The sequence below is a fragment of the Microcebus murinus genome, chromosome 7 (assembly GCF_040939455.1).
Source record: "Microcebus murinus isolate Inina chromosome 7, M.murinus_Inina_mat1.0, whole genome shotgun sequence".
NCBI lineage: Eukaryota > Metazoa > Chordata > Mammalia > Primates > Cheirogaleidae > Microcebus > Microcebus murinus.
Genome location: NC_134110.1, coordinates 43,287,963 through 43,303,761, shown reverse-complemented (window position 1 = coordinate 43,303,761; position 15,799 = coordinate 43,287,963). Strand labels below are relative to the sequence as shown.

General features: G+C 42.3%; 1 protein-coding gene across 12 annotated transcripts in view; it reads left to right on the top strand.

Annotated features, from left to right (window-relative positions):
• The window catches only part of ZHX2 (zinc fingers and homeoboxes 2), a 155,064-nt gene that overhangs the window by 87,861 nt on the left and 51,404 nt on the right, over window positions 1-15,799 (top strand). For 2 of the 12 annotated variants that reach the window (XR_012920163.1, XR_012920160.1), the window contains one exon: window positions 7,698-10,861. The exons of 8 other annotated variants lie outside the window; for them this stretch is intronic. The gene's annotated coding sequence lies outside the window, so the exon portion shown is untranslated. 2 more of the 12 variants (XR_012920162.1, XR_012920164.1) reach the window with 2 other exon arrangements.

Here is a 15,799-nt window from a genome sequence, read left to right as displayed (position 1 = left end):
CTGGATGCTTTAGGTGCATAGAAAGTTCTCGAGGTAGCAGTACGGACAGTAACAAAACATTTAAAACAGTGGTTCTCAGCAGTGGATTTGGGGGGAGGGAGGGATCAATTTTGCCCCCCAGGGGACATTGTGCAATGTCTGAAGACATCTTTTGTTGTCACAGTTTGAGGCCGGGTTGCTACTGGCATCTAGCGGGTGAAGGATTTTAGCATGCTGCTAAGCATTCTACATGACACAGGACAGCCTCCCTCGACTGGGAGTTATTCGACGCAAAATGTCAATTCTGCTAAGGTTGAGAAGCCCTGATTTAAAATACATAAACATTTAACATTGAAAGAATGTTGCAAAATCCCATGGTCTGTATCATTGGCCATGTGGCCTGGTGGGCCCCACTAGTGTCTATGCCTGATATAGGAGTTTCTTACTCTATATATCTAGGATGTATTGATGAAGAGTTCAGCACATGTATAGTTGGGTCAGTGTTTTTGGAAAGCTGCCAATTTGGGGGAAAAAGAAAAGTATACAAGAATGACATGAAAGGTTTTAAGTGCTAATAGTTGGAAACAACCAAGATGTCCTTCAGTAGGTGAGTGGATAAACAAACTGTGGTACGTCCATACAATGGGGTGCTATTCAGTCATGAAAAGAAATGAGCTATGAAGCCAAGAAAAGACATGGCAGGATCTTAAATACATATTGCTAAGTGAAAGAAGCCAATCTAAAAAGTTTAGATACTGTATGAGTCTAACTAAATAACATTCTGGTAAAACTACGGAGACGCTAAATGGAGATCAGTGGTTATGGGAGTTCAGAGAGAGGGATGAACAGGTAGAGAACACGGGATGTTTAGGGCAGTGAAACTGTTGTGTGTGATACTATAACGGTAGGTACATGACACTATGTATTTGTCGAAGCCCATAGAACTGTACAACACAAAGGTGAGCTCTAAAGTAAACTACTTCAGTTGATAATAATGTATCAATATTGGTTTATCAGTTGTAACAAACATACCACACCAATGCAAGATGTTAATAAAAAGGGAAACCAGGAGAAGAAAGGTATAGGAGTTATAAGGGACTTCTTTGTACTTCCTGCCCATTTTTTCTGTAGACCTAAAACTGCTCTAAAAATTAAAGCCTATTAAATTTCTTTTAAAAGTTAAGCAATATGATGTAACAGAATTAACAAAATTATTATTATATAATCATAATAATGGACATTTATTGAGCATTTCTAAAGAGGCAAACACATAATAAAAGTTTGTCACTGTCATTATTGTTGGAGAAGATAAAACAGAAGAACTAAGAAGAAGGAACAGCTCTCGAGTAAAGAGAATGTACTCAGGCCCAAGCAAATTTTTGAGCCTTCTGTGTTTAGTCTCTACCACCACTCTATAAGGAAGGCTATGTTAATATTTTCATTTTATAAGACAAATAAATGGAGATCCACATTAAGTCATGTGCCCAGGGTCACAGAGCTTCAGAGTCAGGATTTGAACCAGACTGCTGGGCCCACGAACCTGATGCTGCTCTGCCATTGTGTGTGTGTGTGTGTAAGTGTGTGGGGAGGGTGTGAGAGTGTGTGTGAGTGTGCATAAGTGCGTATGACGAAGCGTGAGACTGCAGGAGTGCGTGGATGAGTGGGAGTGCATGAGTGGGAGAGGGTGTGTGAGCATGTGTGGGCCAGTGTGACACACAGAGACAGGGTGATTGGTGAGTATGAATGGACGGAAGGAAATAAGAAATGCATCCAAAATGAATATATATACAAATGCATATATACATAAAGTATATACATATAAATATATATACACACATATAACATAGGTGTATACACATACACTAATGACGGGGAAAGAGAAAAAGAAAGAAAATGGAAAACAGGAGGTGGCAGGGGCCGAGGAGCAGGGCAAGGAGCCATGTGGCCTTGAGCTGCCTGGAGCTGCAGGCCTGGGCCTTGGGCTGTGGATGGTTTTCCCAGGCGGCCCCTGTCTGCTCTCTGCCCTGTGTCTGGGTCTCTTCCTGTGGGTGTTGCCGCCCTCGGGGCTCATGGTGGTCAGTGCAGCAGTGACCCAGGCTGACCAGTGTTTGCCTTGGGCTCTGGCCAGCCCAAGAGCTGCCTTTGTAGCCAGGCTGCTGCCCTGGGTGGTCCTGAATACTTTCTCTCACCCCAGGTTGTCCAGAGGGTTCCAAGCCACACAGCAGGATCTTCGCCCCCTTCTCCAGGGGTATTCTCTTTTTAAAGGGCCCATGAGGACCAGGCCGCAGTCATCCCATTCTTAGATGGGGACGAGCGACCCATGATCCACGGAGCCGCCTCTGGAACTACATATAGAGCCTGCTGAGGCCAGAGTCCAGAAACACATAAAAAGCCCCTTTTCTCTTTTTTTTTTTTTTTCTTCTTTTAAAATTATTTTTAATTGACATGTTTGTTGTACCTATTTGTTGGGGTATAGTGGTATTTTAATATGTGCATGCAATATGTAATGATTTGATCAGGGCAATTAGCATATCCATCACTTGAAACATTTATCATGTCTTTGTGTCAGGAGTCTTCAAAATCCTCTCTTCTATTATAGGTGTTTGAAAATATGCAGTAAATTATCATTAACTATAGTCAACCTACAATGACATAGAACACTAGAACTTATTCCTCCTATCTAGCTATAACTTTATATCAATTAACCAACCCCTCTCTCTATCTCCCCTCCCCTTGTACTTCCCAGCCTCTAGTGACCACTTCTCTACTCTCTACTTCTGTGTGATCAACTTTATTATCTTCCACATACGAGTAAGAACATGCTGTATTTATCTTTCCATGCCTGGATTATTTCACTTAACATAATGTCCTCTAGGCTTATCTGTGTTTCTACAAATGACAAGATTTCATTCTTTTCAATGGCTGGTGAGTTTTTCCATTGTGTATATATTCCACATTTCATTTATTCATCTGTTGATGGACACTTCAGTTGATTCCGTATCTTAGCTGTTGTGAATAGAGTTGTAATAAATATGGGAGTACAGTTATCTCTTTGACATACTGATTTCCCTTCCTTTAGATACACACCCAGTAGTGGGATTTCTGGGTCACACCCTAGTTCTAATTTTATCTGTTTTAGGAAAGTCCATACTGTTTTATGTAACGGTTATACTAACTTACCTTCTTACCAGCAGTGTACAAGGGTTGCCTTTTCTCTATATCCTTGCCAGCATTTGTTATTTTTTGTCTTTTTGGTAAGAGCCATTCTAAGTGGGGTGAAATGATATGTCATTGTGGTTTTGATTTGCATTTCCCTGATGATTGGTGATGTTGAGCAATTTTTCCATATACTTATTGGCCATTTGAATGTCTTTTTTTTGAGAAAGATGATCTTTATTCAAATCAATTGCCCAATTTTTAATTGAATTTTGATCTTTTTCTGTTGAATTTTGAGTTCCTTGTATATTCTGGATATTAGTCCCTTGATGGAAGAACAGTTTGCAAATTCAGTTGCCCCTTAAACAACACAGGTTTAAATTGATCAGGTCCAATTATACATGGATTTTTCTCAACCAAACATGAATTGAAATACAGTATTCACAGGATGTAAAATCCACAAATATAAGGGGCTGTATATTCACGTATGTAAGCTTCACAGAGTCTGTTGTGGGAGTTGAGTATGCACAGGGTTTGGTGTGTATGGGGGCCCTGAATCCAATCCTCCATGTATACTGAGAGAGAACTCCATTTTCTCCCATTCTGAAGATTATCTCTTCACTCTGTTTGTTGATTGTTTCCTTTGCTGTGCAGGAGCTTTTTAGTTTTATATAATCCCATTTGTCTATTTTGGCTTTTGTTGCCTATGCTATATTTGGTTTTTTGAGATGAGATCTTGCTTTGTCATCCAGGCTGGAGTACAGTAGCACCATCATAGCTCACTGCAGCCTCAAATTCCTGGCTCAAGCAATCCTCCTGCCTCAGCTTCCCAAGTAGCTGGGGCTACAGGCACATGTCACCATGCCCAGCTTGTTGCCTGTGCTTTTCAGGTCTTATTCATAAAATCTTTGCCCAGGCCAAGTTATGAAGCATTTTCCCTATGGTTTTTTTCTAGTAGTTTCATCATTTTAGGTCTTATGTTTAAGACTTAACTCCATTTTGAGTTGATTTTTGTGTATGTTGACAGATAGGGATCTAGTTTCATTCTTAATAATATGCATATTCAGTTTTCCCAGCACCATTTATTGAAGAAAATGTCCTTTCCACAATGTATGTTCTTGACACCTTTGTTGAAAATGAATTGGCTGTAAATATGTGAATTTATTTCTTGGTTCTGTATTTTGTTCCATTGGTCTATGTGTCTGTTTTTATGCCAGTACCATGCTGTTTTGATTACTATAGCTTTCAGTTATTTTGAAATCAGGTAATGTGATGCCTCCAGTTTTGTTGCTTTTGCTGAAGATTGCTTTCAGTCCATGTGTGTCTTTAAAGGTGAAGTGATTTTCTTGTGGGCAGAATATAATTGGGTATTTTTTAATCCATTCAGCCAGTCTATATTTTAATTGGAAAGTTTAATCAAGGTTATTACTGATAGGTGACAACTTACTAGGTTACTCTTGATAGGTGAAGAAAACATTTTGTTAAATATTTTCTGGTTGTTTTATATATTCTTGATTCCTTTCTTCCTCACTTATTTTTATCTTTGCAGTTTGCTGCTTTTCTGGAGTGATAAGGTTTCTCTTTATCAGAAAGATTCCTTTCTCTTCATCATTTGTATGTCTGATCTACCAGTGAGGTTTATACTTTCACATGTTTTCATGATGATCATTATTGCCTTTTTACTTCCAGCTATAAGACTACCTTAAGCATTTCTTGTAATGCCAATCTAACGGTGATAAAGTCCCTCAGGTTTTGCTTGTCTGAGAAAGGCTTTCTCTTTCATTTCTGAATAATAGCTGGGTATAGTATTCTTGGTTAACAGGGTTTTTTTTTTTTCTTTCAGCAGTTTGAATATATCATCCTGTTCCCTCCTGGCCTGTGAGGTTTTGGCTGAAAAATCTGCTGCATTTAATGGGGATTTTCTTATATGTGACAATTTGGGTTGAAACTCTTAGGAGACCTTTGAACTTCCTGGATCTGGATGTCCTTATCTCTTCCAAGACTTGGGAAGTTTTCAGCTATTCTTTCATTAAATAGATTTTCTATGTCTTTTTCTATCTCTTTTCCTTTTGGAACTCCCATAATGTGAATATTTGTTCACTTTATGGTGCCCCATTAGTCCTGTCAATTGTTTTCATGCTTTTTTATTCTTTTCTTGTCTGAGTTATTTCAAAAGATCTATCTTCAAGTTTAGAAATTCTTTCTTTTGCTTGATCTAGTCTATTGAAGCTCTTGATAGTAATTTTTCTTTCATTCATTGAATTCTTCAGCTTTAAGATTTCTCTTTGGTTCTTTTTATGGTAGCTCTTTGTTGAATTTTTCATTCAGATCATGAATTTTTTTCCTGATTTCATTGAATTGTCTATCTGTGTTCTTTTGTATCTTATGAGTTCATCATTTTGAATTCCTTTTCAGTTGTTTCATAGATTTTCTTTTCTTTGGGGGTCTGTTAATGGGAAATTACTGTGTTCCTTTGGAGGTGGTGTATTTCCTTATTTTTTCTTATTTCTAGTGTCCCTCTGTTGGTATCTGTGCATCTGTTGGAGCAGTTACCTCTTCCAATTTTATGGAGTATCTTTCATAGGGAAAGACTTTTTCCTGTAGGTGTGTCCTATTGTTTTGGTTAGGTAGGTATTTTGGCTTTGGTACTGGGTGGGTACAGTAAAACAGTCTCCATGTGACTTCTTTGGGTGTGATCAATGTCAGCAGTGTCTGTGAGTGCTTCAGTGGCCTAGATTGTGGGTGTTTGTGGAGGCTGTGGCACGGATTTGCTGGGGGCAAGGGATGATGGATGGGCTGATTCTTGGGCCCTAAGGAATAGGTGCCAGGTGTTGCTGGTTGAGGCAGCAGGTCACTGGCCTTTTCCCCTTTAAAATGTGCTAGAACAAACTTCCCTGTGTCACCCAGTTTCCTGAGGGCTTCTGGTCAGGTCACTCTGACCCAAATCACAAAACAAAAATCCAGCTGCCATGCCTGACATTTTCACATCCTTGATAGCGTGATGTCATGCATGGAAAGGAAGGATGGCCATTCCTCTCTTTAGCCTCTTCCCTAATTTTGCCTTCTCATTTGTGACTCTGTCTTAGTGTCTTGATCCCCATCCTCTAAATACTCTCACAGAAACCCACACAAGGACACAGATTTTATCTTGGTCATATCTGACCCCCTCCAAGTCTGGTGCAGTACCTGACACAGAGCATATTCTCAAAAAATGTTTGAATTGCACTGCATTAAATCAGTAAGAGACTTGACCGATCCCTGGGCAGAAAATTCAGAGAAGCATTTTTCTCTCCATTCCAGAAGATTTCAGCTACAGCCTCTTTTAAAATTTCTCATATTGTTTTCCAATCACCAGAATTGATTTCCCTTGTCTTCTCCCCAGAGTCGCCTCCAGTGAACTGTATTAAATTGCAATTAATGTTGACATTTGTTTTCCTCTTGCCCTCTCCCTTTCTTGAAAGGGGGCACACAGGTGGTAGAAAATTGAAGAGCCAATAGTAATTGCATCATAGGGGAGGCGTGAGCATTGGCAAGGGCATTTGCAATTAAATTAGGTGACAATTCTGCTGGTGGGGAAATGTGCTTTTAGAGGAAGAGATACCCAGAGGGAAATGCCTGCTTATGGGGAGCTGGATTCTCTCTACATGAGCTGCAGGAGATGCTACTGCTTAGCAAAGAAGACTGTATAGCCACCAGGATTGTTTCCAGCATAATTAGCTTTACATGGCTAAAGTTTAGGAATCAATTTCTATAAGCCCTTTTGCAATTGGAACTCACAAAAAAATTCTGTGTGCTTTCACCCTGTGACTTTTTTTTTCTGTTCTTTTTTGTTTTGTTGTTCTTACTGATACTTAGACTCCTTGTGTCAGGGATATGGACCAGATATTTTTACACCTGCTATGTTTTGGATGCTCTGTTAATATGCAAGGCAACAAAGTGGATGTCATCCCTGCCATTTAAATGCCCACAGTCTAGGAACCACGAAATTTTGATATTGTGTGAAACAAAGCTCTGGCCAAGATAAGCATAAAAAGGAGAAGTATTCTGCAATCTGATTGTCAAGACCATGTAAAAATTCTCCCATCAGATTCTAATATCCCCAGTCCTACCTACCTACCAAGCCAGGCCCTTCCCAAAGCATAAGCTTTATTAAGAGTTTCAATCAGCTCACTCTTAATTTTTGTCTCTCTTGCAATCAGCGATTCATCAGCCTGCAATTCATTAGAATTACTATTATTGTCAGTAATAGCACAGCTGGGCACTGTGTCTCGGCCGGGAGCTCTCTGCTGACAGGAGGGGCTGATGGCAAATGCAAAGGTGGGGAGTCCATCCTGCCCAGTCCTGGGATGCCCCTCAGAGGTGGAGGACTACAGGGGGAGACAGAAATACCCAGCAGTTTAGACCCAAAGTTCCAAGTCCCACAGCCATTCTGTTCTCCCTGGACTGACTTTAGAACCTTCCTACAGTTCCTTGCTATGACTTTTTTTAAAGCATTATTTTTTATTAAAAAGGAATGAGCTCTTCTTTTACACCCTGCCCTCTTTTCTGGTTTCCTTCTGCAGAAAATGGGCATAGCAAGACCTATTTCATGGGGCTCTTGGGAAGATGCCACAGGTTGCTCAATAGACAAGCCCATGACAGAATGATGAAGGTAACTGGCATCTTTTGAGCTCTAGTCCTGTGTTATGCACTATGCATACAGTATCTTGTTTAATCCCTATAGAAACACTACAAAGTGATTTTTTGGTCCATTTATTCTTAGAAAACATTTATTGACCATCTACATGCTGAATATTATGCAACAGGCCGAGGCTTCAGCTGTAAACAAAACAGACAGTTTCCCTGCTGACAACAAGCTCATGGTCTAGTAGCTGCTGTTGTGCCATTTTATAGACCAAGAGACCAAAGTTCAGAGATACTCAATCACTTGGCCAGGGTCACCTAGCCAACTGTCTGGCTCTGGAGCCAGTCCCTGCTCTGCTGCCCTCATTGCCTAGGTCTGAGCACATACTAGGTATGGAGGGGGCTTAGTAAATATCTGAAGCTTTCCCCAATCCTTACATTGTTGTGCCTAGACTTGGTTACACATCATCAGGTAGAGAATAGTGTCTGGAAATTAGGAGATAATAAATGTAAATTATGTGGGTGATCCCAGTGAAGTTATTTAACTTCACCAAGCCTCAGTTTCCATGGCTATGAAATAGGGATACATACTGCTGACCTTTGAACAACACTGGTTTGAACTGCAGGGTCCACATACGTGTGGAGTTTTTCTGCCCTTGCCACCCCTGAAACTGTAAGACCAACCCCTCTTCTTCCTCCTCAGCCAATTCATCGTGAAGATAATGAGGATAAAGACCTTTATGATGATCCACTTTCACTTAATGAATAGTAAATATATTTTATTTTCTTTGTGATTTTTAATAACATTTTCTTTTCTCTAGCTTTCTTAATTATAAGCATACATTATATAATACATGTAATATACAAAATGTGTTAATTGACTATTATCACCAGTCAACAGTAGGCTATTGACAGTTATGCTTTGGGAGAATCAAAAGTTATACACAAATGTTTGTGCAGGGGATCAAAAGTTATACATAAATGTTTAACTGTTCAGGGGGGTTGGTGCCCCAAACCTCATATTGTTCAAGAGTCAACTGTATAACATTTAAGGTTATGATGGATTTCCATATACCCAGCGTGTGGGCATGCACTTTAGAAACTGTGATGTCTTGAGCCAAGTATGAGTTGTTTCTTGGCACCCTGATAGACCCTCGGTGTCCTGGGAGTCTGGGCTTTTCCTGGCACTGGGCACTGGAGTCCCCTCTACATCATGAGAGGCAGCACAACATACTGGTTACAAACCATGATTAAAATTCCCCCTCCCCACTTAATAATTTTGTTACTAACCTCACTGTGCCTCAGTATTGTCACCTATTAAATGGGAAGAATGATAATGCCTATCTCATGGGGTTGCCAGAATTAAATGATCTTGTCCAGGGGGAACCGTAACCGCCATGACTCAATGCTGCAGAGCACCTAGCATCATTCTTAAAGAACTCAACAAAACCTTGCAGTTCTAAGCCATCACTGATGATTGCATTTCTTGGTCTGAACATCAAGACTCATTGTTTCTAGGAAACATTGTGTCCCACTGTTTGGTTCGGGATTTATCCCCTTCAGACTGAGCCTTTTGTTTTGTCTGTTCTATTTCTTCAATGTGGCATTTAGAAATTTAATAGAGCGATTTAGTTTCCATTTACTGAAGTAGACTGTCAAAGGAACCGGAACACTAAAGACTAGGTTAGCATTCCAGAGTATGGCCTCACACACCACTTGGTTATCCTGTTTTCCTGACAAAGAACTGAAGAGTTTGCAGCTCTTTAAGCTGGTCTGTGGGGGAGCCTCACCTCCTACCTAGTCAACTCTGTATAAATAAATGGCTGGAAATGGGGCCAACAGGGTGACCGGGGTGGGGGGCAAACCCCCCTCCAGTGTGTCAGGACAGCTTTGTTGTTCTTGCCAGATGTGGTGGCCCGGATCACTGGAAGGCTGTGTTTTGGCTTAGAGGCCCTAAGCAGTGTTGCTCTACTTGGAAACCCAGATGCATGAAGAGAAATCATGGTGGCCAGTCCTCATCGAGTGAATGAGACATTTCAGGACCTTAACAGACATATCAGCAGGGACCAATCAGTTCACACCATGAAAATAAGCCACCATTTATTCAGCTCTCCATGCATGTGACAAACCTTTCCTAGGTGCTTCGTAGATTTTACCAAAAACCCATCGTACAGATGAGGAAACTTAACCTCATAGAAGTGAAGTGACTTACCCAAAGCGACACAGCTATGCAGTTATTGAGCTTACTCCAAAGCTCTCGTCATTTTGGTAAGCCACCAGGGTAGAGAAAGCCTCAGGGACAGCGATGGTGGTGTGGTGGTGGAGGTGGTATCATTCATCTGTGGAAAATCCTTGCTGCTTCTCTAGATGCGGTGATGTTAATGATCACTTGCAGAAAAGAATACACAACCACTTAACAGATACAAATTCAGCTCTTTAAAAAAAGAACAAAAAAAAGGAGTGAAGTTTACAGATATAAATTCCCAACGTCAGAGGCAGAACTAGGCCCAGCCCCCACCTGCTTCTCATTTTTTTTTTCTTTTAGAGACAGAGGCTCACTCCGTCACCTAGGCTGGAGTGCAATGGTGACATCATCACAGCTCACTACAGCCTCAAACTCCTTGGCCTCAAGCAGTCCTCTTGCCTCAGCTTCCCGAGCAGCTAGGATTACAGGCACATGCCACCATGCCCAGCTGTTTTGAATTTTTTGTAGAGACGGGTCTCACTATGTTGCCCAGGCTGATCTCAAACTCCTGGCCTCCAGTGATCCTCCCGACTGGACCTCTCAAATTGCTAGGATTACAGGTGTGAGCCACTGTGCTCAGCCAGTGACAGTCTCCCCGTCAGGTTCTCATTTTTTCACTCTCTCACCCTTCATAAGCTCCACATTATAGGATTCTTTTTTGTTTGCTTATTTTTTGCTTTTTTGCTTCAAATCCAAATATGAACAAGAAAACCCAATATGTCTCACCCACAGAAAAATCATGCCAGCTGATACTTACGGACGACTCTGTGTGACCAGCATTGTCCTAAGCATTTGCCTGTGTTAACTCCTTAGAGCTTGACAGTAATCCTGTGAGACAGATATCTTATCATAATCCTTTTGCAGATGAGGAAACTGCGGCGCAGAGAAGCTAAGCCACTTGCTGAGGTCCTTCTGCTGGAGAGCGGCTGCACGGGGGTGCACACCCAGGCAGGCGGGCCCCGAGTCTACCCTTCCCCGCCTCACCTTTGGCTCCTGCCCTAGTTCAGCAGAACCTGCTCCTAGCCTTGTTCTTCCAGTTGCAGCAGTGGTTTGCATGGACTTGCCCGGTACTCACTCCCTGGCGCTTCTCACAATTTTACAAAGTCCTGGTGTCCAGGATGAGGGGTTCAGTCAACACCACGGGACACCCAGTCAGCAACCATGTATGGAACCCCTCCTGGCCCGAAGCACTGAGCTGGGCAGTGAATCCATGTCCCCAGCCAGATATTCATGGAATTCGAAGTTTCTAAGTTTCCAGAGTGCATCTTCCATTTTTTTTTAATCTCCCTCCCAGAGGTATAGCCCCCTCTGACTCCTACAGAGATCCTCTGACCACCCTCTCTAAATCTCCCACTCAGTTTTTCTTCACAGCACTGGGAACATTTCCTCTTCCAGACATGTATTCTAACGGCCTTTCTTTCCTATTCCTCAGTGAGAGCAGGGACTTTGTCCTCAACACATAGAGCCTTCTCGGCTCATAGTAGGTGCTCGGTAAATGCATATTGGTGCTTAAAACTCATGCCTCCTATTGTCTTTTCAGTTAGAGCTAAACACGGATGATTTAACATTGCACAAAGAGAAAAACTTAAATAATAGTCCCTTTGAGGTATTCGAGAAGAAGGTGTATCCATTTATGGCCTCACTCAGACACATCCCCTGTAAGTCCCAGATCTTTACCCCAGAGAAACATGCTGTCATGGGGTTTTTGCTGCATTTGTCTTCCCTGAGTCTGAGAGTGTTGTGTCTTTACCTCCTCTTAACCCAGTTGCACAGTCACACCTCACAGCCCACACCCTACTTGCCGATCTCCTGACTTACATGGAAAATCAACGTATTTCAAGTAGGAAATAACGAACACAGAGAGATTTCACCTGAGGTGGAAATTATGCAGGCAGCTTAATGCAAACTGGAGGGAAAAGACAAAAATAAAGTGGTGTTGGCTAATCCGAGCGTGCTCGAAGTCCTGGGCTGCTGCTGTGTTCACTGGGTTTGTAGAAAGGTGGGCTGTGTGCAGAGCCCAGTTGTAAGTCACATCATGTGGAGTTTAGGCTTTCTGGGAAAGGATGTAAATGGAAAGACAAACTTCACCCATTTATTCTGCATTTTAGCAGAGAGAGACATTAAAGTTTTTTGTAATTTTCATTGTATTAATATCATGCTTCTTCTTCTGTCAATAGCTCTAAAGGGGGTCTCTGGGAACAGGAGGATGACAATGGTGTCTTAGTCCATTCTGTGTTGCTATAAAGGAATACCTGAGACTAGGTAATTTATAAACAAAGGAGGTTTATTTGGCTCATGGTGCTGCAGGCTGTACAAGAAGTTTGGTGCCGGCATCTGCTTTTATGTATGTATGTATGGATGTATGGATGGATGGATGGATGGATGGCAGGCAGGGTCTGGCTATGTTGCCCAGGCTGGTCTTGAATTCCTGGGCTCAAGTGATCCTCCTGCCTCAGCCTCCTGGGTAGCTGGGATTACAGGTGTGAGCCACCACGTCCCAAGCTCAGCATCTGCTTCTTATGCGGGTTTCAGGTTGCTTCCACTCATGGCAGAAGGTGAAGGGGAGCCCCGCTTTGTGTGCAGTGCATGTGGCAAGAGGGAGGGAGAGATGCCAGGCTCTTTTTAACAACCAGCTCTCAGGGGAATTATCAGAGTGAGAGTTCACCCCCAAGGGAGGGCATTAATCTATTCATGAGAGATCCGCCCCCTTGACCCAAACACCTCCCACTAGGCCCCACCTCCAACCTTGGGGATCAAACTTCAACATGAGTTTTGGGAGGGAACAAATATCCAAACCATAGCAAATAGAAACCAGTTTCTAGTTGGAGTGACTTCTGCTCCTCATGCATGGGTTCTGATTTGTGAGCCTCGGTGACCCTTCAAAATTCATTGGTCCTAAATTTTGCCATAGTGCTGAGTTTAAGATGGCTCTTTTCAAAGGCTCATCAGTAGGAGCTGGTGGCTGTCGATGAGGCCACTGAACAAGACTAGGCACGTGATCATCTGCGGACTCTATTCCTTCTCCAGGGAGCACAGGATTGTCATTCATTCCTGAGAAGGCGGCTCTGAGATTCCAATTGCAGAGCCACGTGAGCCTGCCCCACTGGGCGGTCCCCGTGAGGAACATTCTCCTGGCAGTCTAGTTGCATTGCCATCACGCACTGCCTCCTGCACATGTGGCTTGTCAATTTTAAGTGGTGTGGACAAATATTGTTGATTCTCATAGTTATGTATTCTCCGGAATATGAGGCAAAAATATAACTAGCTGATTGAACCTATGATTTCATGAGTATCGTTGCTTAGAAAGATGATAGAATTTACAGAGTGGTTTGATTTCTTAAATTATTAGGCAAAGAGTAATACGAGTGTTATTTGTCTAGGGCACAATTCACAAGGGTGTAGTACGAAAGACTGAAGTTGGAGAAACCATGCTAGAATGAGCATTTTTAATTAACTGTTTAAGAACCACCATGCCTGTGCTCTGTCTACCTCTCACCCCAACTTACCTCCCCTACTTGTGGAGGAGTGGAGCTGTGTATCCAGATCACCTGGATGTGTCCAGAAAATGCAGATCCCTCCTACTCACCCCAAGAGAGTCTGATCTGGAGGGTTTGAGGTGAAGTCCAGAAATCTGCATTTTAATGAGCTTCCCAGCTGGGTTTCTGGGAGGAGATCATAAGACCTTACTTCGAAAAGCATTGTTCCAGAGTGTGCTCCCAAACTAAGATGGTTCTACTTTTGCACAAAATGTTCACTTTCATTTTTCCCCTAGTGATCTGTGCCTGCTCTCTGAGAATAAAATCTCATAAAACCTCATTTAATTGTTGAGCAATGTTTCATCTTTAAAACCACTTGCCCATGCAGATCTGGGGGCTGCTTGCCTCATCAAGATTTCTCAACCTCAGCACTGGTGACATTTTGGGCTGTTGCGATAGATCATCTTGCACTGTAGGGTGTTTAGCAGTATCCCTGGCCTTCGTGCACTAGATAGTAGTAGCACTCATACCCCCCTCCCACCTTGGGACAACCAAAACTGTCTCCAGACATTGCCAAATGTCCCTTGCAGGAACAAAAGCATCCACCATTGACAACCACTAGACCAAGTTGCTAACTTTATTCCACTTTGATAAACTTTTCAGGTCTCAACTGGATTCAAAAGATGATGATAAGATGGGATTTGCCAGCCTCCCACTTCTAGTGCTGAATTACTTGAAAACTCAGGTCCCCAGATGTGAAAAAGATGCTCCAGCAAAAATTATTCACAGCTCTATGACCCTTGAATTTGTATTCTGTCCGGTGGTGTTTTTTTTTTTTCCCCAGGGGACCCAGGCCCATGCTATATTAAAACAGAATGTTTTACAAAGTGAGTTAAGTAGAATGAGTAGCCTGCAGCCTAACATGAACCCACTTTAGATGAGTTTGCATATTCGAGGATCTTCGTGGAGTCAGAACATAGTTGGGACAGGTCGGGTGGCTTATGGGTTGCCCTTCCAGGAGAATTCAGCTAAACCAACATATAATACAGTTTACTCTGTGCTAGCCACTACAGAAGCTGATGAGGACACAAAAATGAGCAAGATTGGATACTTTCCCTCAAGGGACTTAGATCTATTAGGAGTCAGGCAAGTGCCCCCAAATAGGCAGCATGACAATGAGCCTTTGCTGCATTGTCCGGATTCAAATACTGCTTCACTAATAATAGCTGTGTGACTTTGGGCATGTAACATGACCTCTCTGTGCCTCTGTTTCCTTAGCTGTAAATTGGAGATAGAACTAGGACCTATCTGTTGTGGGGGTAGTAGTTGTTTGGAGGGTTGGACAAGTTCATATACATAAGGAGCTGAGAGTGATGGCTGGCACAGAGAAAGGGCTATGGTAGAAAGCCCAGTGGAGAAGAACAGGCCTTGAGTCAAGAGACTTGGGTTCAAATCCCAGCTCTGACTCTTCTGAGCGTGGGCAAGTGATGTAGTTTCATCCATGAGATGGGATGATCATAGTGTTTACCCCACAGGATGATGCAAAGATAAAATGAGATGATCCATGAAATTCCCAGCTTAGTCTGGCACATAATAAGTACTCAATAATGTTTAGTTGTTGCTGTTGTTATTATTATTATTGCTCTTATAAATGGATTTATGGCAACCAAACTCATAAGAGATGAGAGGCTAGCTTATTTGAAGTGAAAAATAAGTCTTCTACAAGCCCAGACAATTGAATCACTGACTGTATGGACATAGAAATGGGAAGTTAGGTTTCCAAGGCCTCCTGGGTGAGCACAAAATTCTTGTGGGGAGCTGGTCTGGGATTCACACATGGGAGCCTCAGACTGGGTGTCCATCAGCACAGTGGGCCCATCCCTGTCTCCAGGTCCCTACAGGCCTTTCCCCAGGCCAAGACACTTCTACCTGCGTGACTGCTTCTCTCAGCCCTCTTCTAAACCTGTTCTTTATTTAGATGTATTTACAACTTTGATTAGATTCTCCAACTCTCTCCTGCTTCTTTCCAATAGGTGTTTAAGATAACTGTGCCCATGGTTGGTCTTATATACTTGGCGCTGGATTTCTGTTCAGTTCTCCAGGTTCTTCCATCAGGCAAGGGCCTTAGTCATTCTTCCCCAAAAAGTATTTATCAGATGCTCACGTGTGCCATGAGACAAGGAAGTATCAAGCATGACCCAGCTCCTTAATGAATTTAAAATCCAATTGACCTTTAGTAATTATCAGTGCTAATGTAAGTACCAACCTGAGGGATGGACTTCTGATCCAGCTAGAAGTTATTATGGGAGAGAGTGGGCAT